The sequence below is a fragment of the Mustela nivalis genome (genome assembly GCF_964662115.1).
Source record: "Mustela nivalis genome assembly, chromosome: 17".
In the NCBI taxonomy this organism is placed as follows: domain Eukaryota; kingdom Metazoa; phylum Chordata; class Mammalia; order Carnivora; family Mustelidae; genus Mustela; species Mustela nivalis.
The window spans coordinates 4,982,942-4,994,898 of NC_139036.1; the positions used below are offsets into that span (position 1 = coordinate 4,982,942).

At 50.5% G+C, this 11,957-nt stretch overlaps 1 protein-coding gene and 1 long non-coding RNA gene across 5 annotated transcripts in view; one reads left to right on the forward strand and one right to left on the reverse strand.

Moving 5' to 3' along the window:
• PIK3R5 (phosphoinositide-3-kinase regulatory subunit 5) overlaps positions 1-4,573 on the reverse strand; it is a 64,482-nt gene extending 59,909 nt beyond the window's left edge. For 2 of the 4 annotated variants that reach the window (XM_082708210.1, XM_082708209.1), the window contains exon 1: positions 4,414-4,533. The gene's annotated coding sequence lies outside the window, so the exon portion shown is untranslated. Of the gene's footprint in view, positions 1-4,413 lie in introns of all 4 variants that reach the window. The other 2 variants (XM_082708208.1, XM_082708207.1) reach the window with 2 other exon arrangements.
• Positions 4,574-4,699: 126 nt separating this feature from the next.
• Positions 4,700-6,582, forward strand: LOC309852050. The gene is made up of 2 exons (XR_014305044.1): positions 4,700-4,834; positions 5,209-6,582. It is a non-coding gene; the product is annotated as an uncharacterized lncRNA (long non-coding RNA).
• The last annotated feature ends 5,375 nt before the right edge of the window (positions 6,583-11,957 follow it).

Genomic DNA, 11,957 nt, shown 5'->3' on the forward strand with positions numbered 1-11,957 from the left:
AAAGAGGTTCCGAGCAGGTCAAACCTGGCACTGCTTGGAAAGAAGAAAATACCTTGACCAGACAGAGTTTGCTCTAGAAATGCAGGACGGGCTCAATCCAAGGAGCTAATGACATCATGTGTGACACAAACTTCCAGCAAGGGAAAAGGCTACAAGAGCATCCCGGTAGACGCGGAGGGAAGTAGTCTACAGACTTCCCTCCCATTCATGCTTCCAAAAGTCCTTAGTCATGAGGAACTGAAGGAAACCTCCTTCACACGGGACACTTGACCGGACCCACGTATCAGAGAAACAAAGCCCCGGGCTCGGGCCGGTCCCTGAGCACTCCGGGAGCCGGGACCATCTGCAGCGCTGGCCAGGACGGAGCAGAGGGCTTCTTGTAAGAACGTCGGTAGCAAAAGTGACGCTCTTTTGTCATCTTGAAAATGGCCTGAATTCAAGACTTGATGAGAAATTCAGAAAGCATAAGCATGGTGGGTGGGGGAGGGGGTGCAGAGAACGGTCAGGAAGTTCACCCCCTGTACCCACCCCCACCACACACATTTGGGTTTTTTTAAGATTTTATTTATTTATCAAAGAGAGAGAGCACAAGCAGGGTGAGGGGCAGGCAGAGGGAGAAGCAGGCTTCCCACTGAACAGGGAGCCCGATGCGGGACTCAATCCCAGGACCCTGAGATCATGACCTGAGCCAAAGGCAGACGCATCACCGACTGAGTCACTCAGGCACCCTGAGCCTGACCATTTATGCAAAACTTTGAAAGAGAGAGGGAGGGAAATTATGTATGTACGTGGACGCACACGGACTTCATGGTTCTGGGAGGAGAGCTCTGGGTGGACAAGGAGAATGTGGGGGAGGAGGGTGACCAGATAGCAGAAAACCAACCTTTCTTAACCCTGTAAGGGCAGTGGCTCCAGATAGGGACAGAACGCAAGCCCAGCGGACAGTGGCGCACAGGGGCTCCCGTTGCTGCTGGGCTACGGAGGCGGAGGCCTCCTGCCAGAAGCCCACGGAGACAGCGGTGACACATGCTCCCTGCTGATGATCAGGGCGGAGGAAAAGGGAAGCACCAGTTATAGCACTGATGGCCTCAAGGGCTGAGCGCCTGCTCTATGCTGCACAGCTATGCCTGGGCCCAGCGACCTTGCTGTGATCCACATTCCTGTGTCTCTCTGCCTTGGATCTCTTGGGTCTCACGGTGAATAGAACTTCACTAGGGAAAGCCTTTCCTTCACCCCCCAAGCTACAGGGGAGCTCTGTTTGTGTAAAATCACAGGTCCTGCTAATTCTCACCATTGTGATGATGGGAAGCAGGTCGAAGTCCTGGCCGCCTGACGAATCACACGAGGGCAGGACACTGTGTGGCTCGGGATGCCCAGAGGGAGCCCAGCCCGTGTCCGGCACACAGAAGGTGTTCCGTGAAGAAATGTGCTGAGCCGGGGAAAGGAAGGTGGGAGCTCAGGAAAGGACTGCAGAGAGCACCTGTTACACACCCATCACACGCCTCCACGCAGATGAGAACGGACATCCCCAGGGACGTGCGCGGATGGACCCAAAGTCGTGTACCTGGCGGTGCAAGAGACTGGCAGGAACAAGGCCAACCAAGTACGGGAGGCAGAAGCCCAGACGCCACCTTCTGCCCTCACACCCCAGCCCCTGCCCCCAACAAGGAAACCACACAGCCTCATTTGCCTGGGTCAACAACAGCAGAGAGAAGACTCCAGAGGACACGAAAATGAAAAGCACACCCCTCCCTCCTGACCCCACCCTCCTGCAGGCGGGCAACTCCCATTATTGGCCTGCATGGACTTCAGGCCTCTGACATCTTGGGGAGCGGAGCGGGGGTTCACGGTGACAGCTTAACAGCCACATAGAGGGTCAGGTGGCTCAGGTGAGCAAGCCAACACGCTGCTGGTCAGACACTGTAGGCCGATGGTCGGTGGTCCGGCAGGAGGACACACAAGGTGTACGGAGGACAGGGGGAGTGGCCAGGGCTGGGGAGTGGAGAGCCGGTGGAAGAAAAGACGTCAAAGATGATGAGGTTTGAATGGGGGGATGGAGTCACAGTCCACTGGGCGGCAGAGGAAGGGAAGAGCAATATACGGAGAAGGAAGAGCGGGTACAAAGGCACTGGGGTTTGCCCGAGCCTCTGGAGAGACAGCAGCAGGGTGGCCCTGAGTTGGCTGGTGGGAGACCTGGCTAGCCATGCCAAGGAATACAAGCCTTCTCCAGGGTGTGGTGGCAGGTCTGAAGGGTTCACAGTCAAAACTCGTGCTCCGATTTGTTGCCTTATGTGATCATGGCCATGGGAGCAAGGCTGAGCAGGGAGCTGGTGTAAAGCTAGAAACTACTGCCCCAACCCACCAGATCCAAGAAGGACCCAATGCCCGCCCTGAGCCACCAGTCACCCACTGTGTCTTCACACTCAGCCCCCACCATGCTACAGCTCTATCGCCCTTATCCAGAAGGCACCTCACTGAAACCCCTGGTTATCCAGAACCCGGCCATAAGCCTGGAAGCAAACAGAAAAGACACTATGGTGGGCCACCACTCATGCCCCCCAAATCACTATTCTGTGCATTGCCAAAAAAGAAATATTGCTGTCCGTTGTCAAGGTAAGATGCATCTTGATTTCCAAGTCATTAAAATGTAAAAACACATATGTCTTCAATCCCCAGACTATCCTAACACGTCATATGTGTTTGCTCTAGGAACATCTCATCTTCTCTTGGGGACAAGTCAGTGTAACCCCTCCTGTGTTCCCTCCCATACACATCTACACCAGACGCTCCCCTGAGTAACTGCTTATCACTCTCTGGCCTCTCTAGAAGTTTCCCCTCTTAAGACGCTGTGATCCAGACCTTGAGCCCACCCACCGCTGAGCCAACCAAGACTCTGGCTCCCAGCAATCCCACAGGGCTGGCCAGGTGAGCCCACTGGGTGAGCCTCTTGGAACGAAGGCAGAGTCAGCAAGGACTTGGGGACAGAAGATAATCATCTCCCTCTTAAGCTGGAGATGTTGGGGAGGGGGTACTTAAAATCCCAATGAGGCCTAGCATACAAAAACCCCAAGCCTGCCTGTCCCAACAGTCCTGGGTGCTTATGCTTCAAAAGGCAAGGAAGGGTCTCCTGAAAAGAGAGGGTACCCAGAAAAAGAGAGGTTGACCATTGGAAACCTTCTTTGTCTTCCTGGATGCACAAGGCGGTGGGCCGGCTGTGAGGAAGCAGGGAAGCTCCTGATCTGCATACTGGTGTTCTGCAAACACCCAGGAAGCAGCTCCATGTGCAGCTCGAATTGTCACACTTTTCTCATGGAATCTCCCCACAGCCCTGGGGAGGCCACTGTTAGAGCCCATTTTACAGAGAGGGCAATGGGGCTGCGTGGGGAAGGGGCAGAAGATGCTCAAGGTCACACAGCAAGACCCCGGGGGCGGCAGCTCAAGTCTCCTTTCCTCATGGCACAGGGTTCCCCCGCAATGGCTCCAGCACCTCCCTAAAGGAGCTTATTCAAACTTTAGAAAACTACAGATTGCAGACCTCGGCCCCTGCCCCGTCCCTCCCGAAGAACGTGGCTGGGGCCTGGGGGCTGTGTGCTGTGACAAGCTCTGGGAACCAGCGCCTCACCAGGTGGCCCAGGCCAGGAGGAAGAGTGCTGGCGAGAAGATGCGGCGACCACCGGAGGGAGGAAGGTGGCGTGATCCAGAAAGGGGCCTTCCGGGCAGACCTGGCCTACTTTTAGCCCTCATTTCGCCCAAACCCACCCCTCCGCTCTGCTCTGAGGCTTTTAACTCACTTGATACCACATCCTGCCGCTTTCATCTCTCGTTCCTTTTCCCTCCGAACCATCCAACCACGGCCTTCCTCCTGCTGACCCGCACCTATCGCTAATTTACTCCCGGGGCCTGGGCTGGGCCAGCGCGCGGGCACACGCACACCTGAACACACGCGCACACACCTGCACGCACGCACCCGCGGACTCACGCGGGGACCCCCGGGTGTAAACACGGCTCCTGCCACCGCGCCCACGAGCGGTGCTGCAGAAGCGCGGCCGGAGCCGGGGCACCCCCGCGACGCCCGGGTCCTGGCGGCGACGCCCAAGCTCATCGCGACCGTCCCCAGGCGGAGCGACGCGGGCTCCTGACCCCGACTCCGGCCGGTCTTCGGGGGAAGAGGGAGGACGCGGCCACACGCACGGCCCCGGCGTTCGACAGTGTCCCCCCCGGGGCTCCCCTTCTGTCTCCGGGAGTACCGGGACGGCCGGTCGCGGCCCCGCGTGTCCCCGGGCCCGGACACAGCAGGACTGCCCAGCCCGCCCGCGGCGGACGCCGCTCTCAGAGCCCACTGCTCCCCGACGGTGCCCACGCTCCTCTCCCCGCACCTCCCCGTGCGCCCTCCCCGCCCGCCCGGCCACGCACCTGCAGTCCCCGCCGGGCGCCGAGCCCTTCTCCAGCGGCTACTCCCCGCGGCTCGCGTGCGGTCCGGACCAGGCGCCGGTCAGGATCCGCGCGGTGAGTCTCAGCACCAGCCCGGGCTGCGCTCCGACCGCGGGCCGGGGGGCGGGTCGGGGGCGGGGCCACGCGGGCGGGCGGGCGGGGCCATGCGGGGTGGGGCTGGGGGCGGGGCGGGGCGCCCAGCGGGTCTCTAGCGCCACCTGACGGCTGGGGCGCGCGGGCAAGGGGCCAGCCGGCCCACGCATCCTCCGAGCCCCTCTGGCCCAGCGCAGCGCGGGAGCCGCGGCCCCAGGTTGGAGCGCGTCGGTCCTGGAAGGGACAGGCCCCGTAGGTGGACGGCCGCGGCCGGAGGAGCCCCGAGCGCCACCGACCCCCCGGGAGTCAGGTGCGGTCGTGTCCCGGGGAGCGGAAGCGCGGCCTCGGCCCCGCAGGAGGGGTGGGCGGAGCCGGGGGGAGGCTTGGGGTGGGGGCTTCGGGGAAGGAGGAGAAAGGGGAAGCTCCGTCGAGCTGCTTCCTTCTCTCGCGGCGACCCAGCGCCCCACTTCCTCCTCCTACTTCTATTTTCTTTGGGCGCTCTTAACCTTTACAATGCCTGCACCCCTGGTGCGCAGACGCGCGCGGGACCCCCAGCCTCCGGGCTGACTCCCCCCGCTCCCCCGCCGGTGGCTGTCACTCGGCCTTTTCTCAGCCCCCGAAGCGGGGGGAGGGGTCGTCTCCAGAGTCCAGACCCTATTCTTGCCCCTTCGGTTTCCCCCACAGACGCCGCCGCTAGGAAGAACTCCGCAGGGAATCGTGCCCTGTGCCTCGCTCCCACCCTTCCAAAATGGGGCTGGGGGAGGGGTTGTGCCGGCAGCCCTGGCGAGGCAAGAATAACCCTTGATTGCAGAATCGGCGCAGGGCAAGGCTGAAATTTCCACTTCCACTGTTGAATGGGACTCCTGTGTCACAACAGCTGTTGAAGGCGCCTGAAACTGGCCACAAGGTCGGACGTTACTGTGGGTCAGAAGCCACACTCCTACCTGAGGCTTTGAAAGATGTGAACACCAGTGACTTTTCTCTTCCTGACTCCCAAAATACCAAGAAAAAGCAACTTCCCCAAAGGCACAGAAACAGAAAGTACCCTCAGGCGAACACGACGGTCTGGTTCTAGTCTGCAGTTAGGTCTGGAAGTGCGCTCAGAGCCCGTACTTGGATGCGTCATCCACCCCCCCCAAACACACACACACACACACACACACACACGCGCCACCATGTCACAAATAAGGAACCCGAGCCCCAAAAGACTGAGAGGGCACGCTGAGGTCACACGACTTGATAAGGGTGGGCGCAGACTCTAGTCTCCCCAATCCCTACTCTTTTCCACCCCAAAAATAGGAGAAGGGGGAAGAGGGAGACAGCCCAGAGGTGGCCAGGGTGGGACGCTGGGGTGGCACTGCTCTGGAATCAGGAACTGAGTCGCCAGGATGGCACAGTGTAGCCCGGATTGACGTGTTGGGTGGTGAGGTCACTTGCAAGGGTCAGGAAGACACCAGGGAAATTATGGCATCCTTGACTTCCTCTATGTCCCTGGTATCCTAAAACGGAAGGTGGAGGAAAGCAGAGTTGTCTGTTAGAGCTCACTGCCGGGGAGCTGAGCATGCCACAAAGCCCACTTAGTCTCATCCTGCATCCCCTGCGTTTGCATGCTATCCCATCCTCTCACTGAGCTCCCCCTGTGTCTCCCTGTCCTCAGAGGGCAGGCCACTGACCTGGAGATCTGGTCACCACCTGACACCTATTGGCCAGAACTTGCAACTACAGCCACTCAGACACATCTTCGACCTTCTTTCCTGCACCTCTCCCAAGCAACTGGTAAGACTCAAGGTGCGCTTGTCACTCGTGTGGCCCCTGATTACGTGATACTTTGTACAGCTCTCTGTTGTTGCTTCATTTAAAAATATATGTCTGGGGTGCCGTGGTCTCTCAGTCAGTTAAGCATCTGCCTTTGGCTCAGGTCATGATCCCAGGGTCCTGGGCTAGAGCTCTGCATCAGGCTCAACAAACAGGGAGTCTGCTTCTCTCTCTCCCACTCCCCCTGTTCATGCTCTTTCTCAGTCAAATAAATAAATAAAGTCTATAAAAAATTAAATAAAACTATATGTCTCTCTGTAATCTCTCCTTTTCACTGTCTTGTGTTTTCAGAGGGGTCTAACCCATCTCTGCTTCCTCTTCTAATGTGTATCCTCAAAGCTCTGAAAATAATCACCAAGGAAACACGAAAACTGAATAAATCAAGTAAATGGAGAAGAGACAACATTTCCTTAGTGGTAGAATTTCAATGACTAAATGGAGGAGGAGTGGTAGAATTAGAAAATCGCCATTTGGCAGATGTCACAGTAAGAATTTTTGTAGGCACAAATCATTGGCAGATGCCCTTTGTGGTGGCCAAAGGTGTGATTATGAGTGGGTTATTTGCTTAGACTTCAAGTAGCTCCCTGTGAGACACGTGTTCGCTTCAAAGGGAAGAATGGTAGCTTGGTAACAGAGACCAGGGAGAAATATACCTTAACCAAGTGAAAATATTGATGGTATCATAGCAAAGCATCGTCAATATCATTTACCTCTTGATTGGATGTGCTTGATTTCCATGGCATTCTGGTCAAAAGTGCCTTACCCCTGGGGGCACCTGGGTAACTCAGTTGGGTAAGCGTCCAACTCTTGATTTCCACTCGGGTTATGATCTCCTGGGTCATGATTTCAGGGTCATGGGATTGAGTCCTGCATTGTTGGGTTCCCCACTGCTTGTCCCTCTCCCTCTGCCCCTCCCCACACTCACGTGTGCACACGTGCTCTCTCTCTCTTAAATAAGTAAATCTTTTTTTAAAAAAATACCTTATCTCAATCTAACCATAAGAAAACATCAGACTAAACCAAATTGAGGGACATTCTTCAAAATCTTCCAATGGCACCAAGGTCAGGATGCAGAAGACGAGGGGCAGTGTCACACAACAATAAAATGCAGTGAGAGATTCTGGACTGGATCCTGGACCAAGGAAAAGGACGTTAGTGGGTCCATCGGCAACATTTAAATAAATTCTATAGATTCATTAACAGTACTGTATCACTATTAATTTCCTGATTTCAATAATCATACTATGTTATGTTCTATCCTCATATTTAGGGAACCTGGTTGAAACTTTTATGGGAACTCTCTTTGCAACTTTTTTTGGTAATTCGAAAACTGTATCCATGTATACGCTTTAAAGAGCAAAAACAAATGTTCCAAATCTTACCAACACTTGAAAAACTTCCCCTTTCGTTTTCTGTTATTAAAGCCTAAAAAGGAAACTATAGACCACTCTTCTCCACGATGCAGATATAAAAATCTGAAGTAAAATAAGCACAAACCGTATTCAGCCTTTAGTGAAAACAGTAATACGCCACGACAACGTAGGGTTTGTTCAAGGGATGCCAACATCCTGGGGGTGCTTGGACATACTCAATGCCTCAGGTGGACTGGTTTGCCCAAAGCATCACTTATCAAAATTCACGGGCCTGTGTAGAGGGGTTTGTGGGTGGACCAGAAGGAGTGGCCTCCAGTGGAAGTTCTAGAAGGTCAACATAGGAGAGGCTGACGCTCTGACTGATCGACTGCCATCCTAAAATTTAGATGGGATGTTTGGGGAGCAGCTGGTGGATGTGGGGCCGACCTTCACGCCCCCTCCTTCCAAGCCTGTCCTTTGGTGTTGCCACCAATGGGACTGTGACCACTATACCTGGCCAGTCTCACAGCTTAGCATCTGGATCTGATGGGGAAAGAACTTCCCTCACAAAGAGCTGCTTCCTTTGGGGTCTTCCAACCTGGACACAGCAGGAGAAGAGCCAGGGTAGAGGGTTGGGAAGAAGCACACAGTGAAGGAGGCTTTGAAAGAAGCTGGAAGACTGGCACAGGGGCCAGGAGTTAGAGCGTCTCTGAGACCCAAGAGGTCAAGCTTATGGCGAGAAGGTGTTCATTTCCCATATGAGGGCATCACATGACGGCATTGTTTATACTCTGTGCCTCCTGAAACAAACCCCCCAAATTTCCCTCTTTTATTTTCCCCAGTTCAGTAAGATTTTCTTTCCCTACACACAGTATTCTTTTTTTTTTTTTAATTTTTATTTTTTATAAACATATATTTTTATCCCCAGGGGTACAGGTCTGTGAATCACCAGGTTTACACACTTCACAGCACTCACCAAAGCACATACCCTCCCCAATGTCCATAATCCCACCCTCTTCTCCCAAACCCCCTCCCCCCTCCCTACACACAGTATTCTTATGGTTTCTTTTCTGGTGCATCTTACACTGTGTTCTTCCAAGAGACACATTTTACGTATTAAACATATAGGAATATTCTTCACTTCCATTCGTATACATATAGATAGATAGATATGTTTGCTCCCATTCCTCTTCAAGCCCATAACCCTCTTGGCTTCCTGTCTTTTTTCCACATTTGCTAGAGACATGATCACAAGAAATATTTCACCTTGGCCTAATCCCATTATCAGAAAACTGCACGAATGCAAAACCAGCAATGGAACCTTGACCTTGATGTCTAGGAAGCAATGGAATATAGAGAAAACAAGGTGTGGAAAACACACAAGTAAGCTGAAGGAGCCTATCTCCCGCCCCCACACAACACACACACACCGAGGGGGGCAGCTACAGTCCGCTGTGGGCATGTGGGATGCAGGACTGGTGTGGTCAAGGTTTTATAATTTTTAAAGAGAGATCAGAAATTAGAATTATTAATCTGAAATCTCTTGATTTTTAAATGCTGGCAGCTAATTCGATCTTTGAAAACTCTTGGCAGGCCAAACCAGACATGACCCTACTGAGTTCCAATCTGTGACATCTGTTTTATATTACGCAGGTGGGAGCCGCACCAGTGAGACCTGAGTTATTTCTGTTAATGTGAGCTAATTTGTTCCCACTGGCTCTGGAGACACTTCGTTTATGGAAGGAGGGCCAACGTTAAAAGTTTATGAATGTTGTTCATCATATGAATGGGACACAGGAGAAAAGCCACATAACGACCCTAATAAGATGCACCCTGATGAAAATGCATAGTGACTGGGGAGAGAAAGTCTTTGTCAAGATGACAACTGTGTTGATCTCAGTCCAACAAACAGTATGATATCTGGTGAATGGAATGGAGAGCAAAGACTGTCCTTAACAGCAAAGACATTCCTGTGAAAATGAGAAAAACAAGGATGTCACTCCATGGGTGGTATCAATAATATTCTGAAAGTCAAGGGAAATCAGTAAGAGTCAAAAAATGAATAAGATAAATAAATTCGGGGGAGCCTGGTTGGCTTAGTCGATTAAATGTCTGTCTTCAGCTCAGATCATGATTTCAAGGTCCTGGGATCAACCCCTGCATCAGGCTCCCTGCTCAGCAGGAAGTCTGCTTCTCCCTCTCTCTCTGCCCCTCCCTCCTGCTCATGTTCTCTCTCTCTCTCTGTCTGTCTGTTTCAAATAAATAAATAACATATTAAAAAAAAGAACCTATGAACTTTATTATGGGATTTTAAAAAGCCTTTCATAAATGGAAAAACACCTTATATTCTTAAATGGGAAAATGATCTTATCAAAGACATCATTCTTCCCAGTTGAGTTTATGAATGTAATACAGTTTCGAATAAAAGACACATAAGGCTTTGAGGAGAGGGAAGGAGATTGACAAAATGATTTTACTTTATTTGATTTAAAAAAAAAATGCTGTGTGAGAATAGTCAAGAAACTTTTCCAAAGGTTTCATAATGAGAGAAGTTGCCATCTGAGATAGGAAAGTATTCTGAAATCACAGAGTTCCATAAAATCACAATGGCACTATACATGTAAGCTGTAACATCAATGGGGCCAAAGTGATCTATCAGAAACAAACACAGGTGTCTGAATGAATTTAATATGTGCTAAAGAAGATAGGATCCACTTGACCCGTTACCCAATAAATGAATCAGAACAACTAACTAACCATAGAGGGGGGAGAAAAGCAAGTGTGGCTTTCTACCTCCAATCCTCTACCACAAAAAAACAGTCTAATGAAAGATCCACGTGCAAAAATTAAAATAAAACAAGGGTAGTCAGAAGGCAAAAAGGGAGTGTGTATATACTGTGTATATACTGTGTATATACTGTTAGAGTTGTAATTGACCTTATAAAGCCTGACACCAAAATAAGAAGTTATGAAGGAAAAGATGGAGTCGGATTTTTTTTTAAGTCAAATAACTTCTCTACATGAAAAACTACCATAAACACTGAATTAAAAGGCAAATGGCACACTAGGGCAAAATGTTTGCAGTAACAAAGGACTCCACCTTTGACAGAAGACGTATTTTTTACATTAAAAAAATTAGATTCCCAAAAGAGGAGTGATCTGAGCAGGTAAGTCGACAATTCACCAAATATATACAAGTAGCCATAACTATATGAAAAGTGTTCAACTCTAAGTGAAATGTAAATTAAAAAGAGGAGATATAAACTGCCATCTGGCAGCTAGGAAAAGATAGAAAATTTATATTACCCACAGTTTTCAAACATTTGGAGACCCACTTCTCATAAACTATACAGTAAGTATAAATTTTGTGTTGTGTATGGAAACATTAAAGTGCACATACTCTTTAATCCAATAATGGTACTTCCAGAAATTTATTTGAAGGAAAAATAAATCAGTCTTGTATGAAAGATTGTAGGCAAGAGTACTCATCACAAGTTTGCTTATAATTTAAAGCAGTGAAAAATTTATAAGGAACATGAATATGTAAACACAGAGAATTAGTTTTAAAATATGCTTAATCTATGCGATAGTAAAATTTGAACAATTAATTAATAATATTATGGAAGAATATTTAGTGACATGGAAAAGTGTCCATGAAATATGAGGTTTAAAATGCAGTTTCAGAACAGTGTACAACTTTTTGACCTAGAAATTCCATTTCTGGGAATCGGTCTTTTTTTTTTAAGGTTTTATTTATTTCTTTGAGAAAGAGAGAAAGAAAGCATGAGCAGGAGGGAGGGCAGAGGGAGAGGGAGAGGGAGAACCAGACTCCCGGCTGAGCAGGAACCTGACATGGGACTCAATCCCAGAACTCTGGGATCAGGACCTGAGCCAAAGGCAGATGCTTAACCAATGGAGCCACCCAGGTGCCCCTTTTAGAATCAATCATACAAAATTCCATGTGTTTGAGTGTAGACTTCTAGTCACACACACCCCAAAACAGCAAGAGAGGAAGGAAAAAGAGACATAGAAAAGGCGAGAAAGATAGAAACCAAGCTAAAATGGTAGAAACAAGCCAAAATGTATCAATCATCATAGTGAATGTCAGTGAAACAAAGTGACCCATTAACAGAGATTGTCGGACTGCATAAAACGAAATCCAATTAGTTGTGGTTTATGAGAGGTAAGTCTGAGGTATGAAGGCCCAAAAGGGTTGAAAGTAAAAGGCTGAAACCAGAAACACAGGGCAAATACTAACTGAAATAA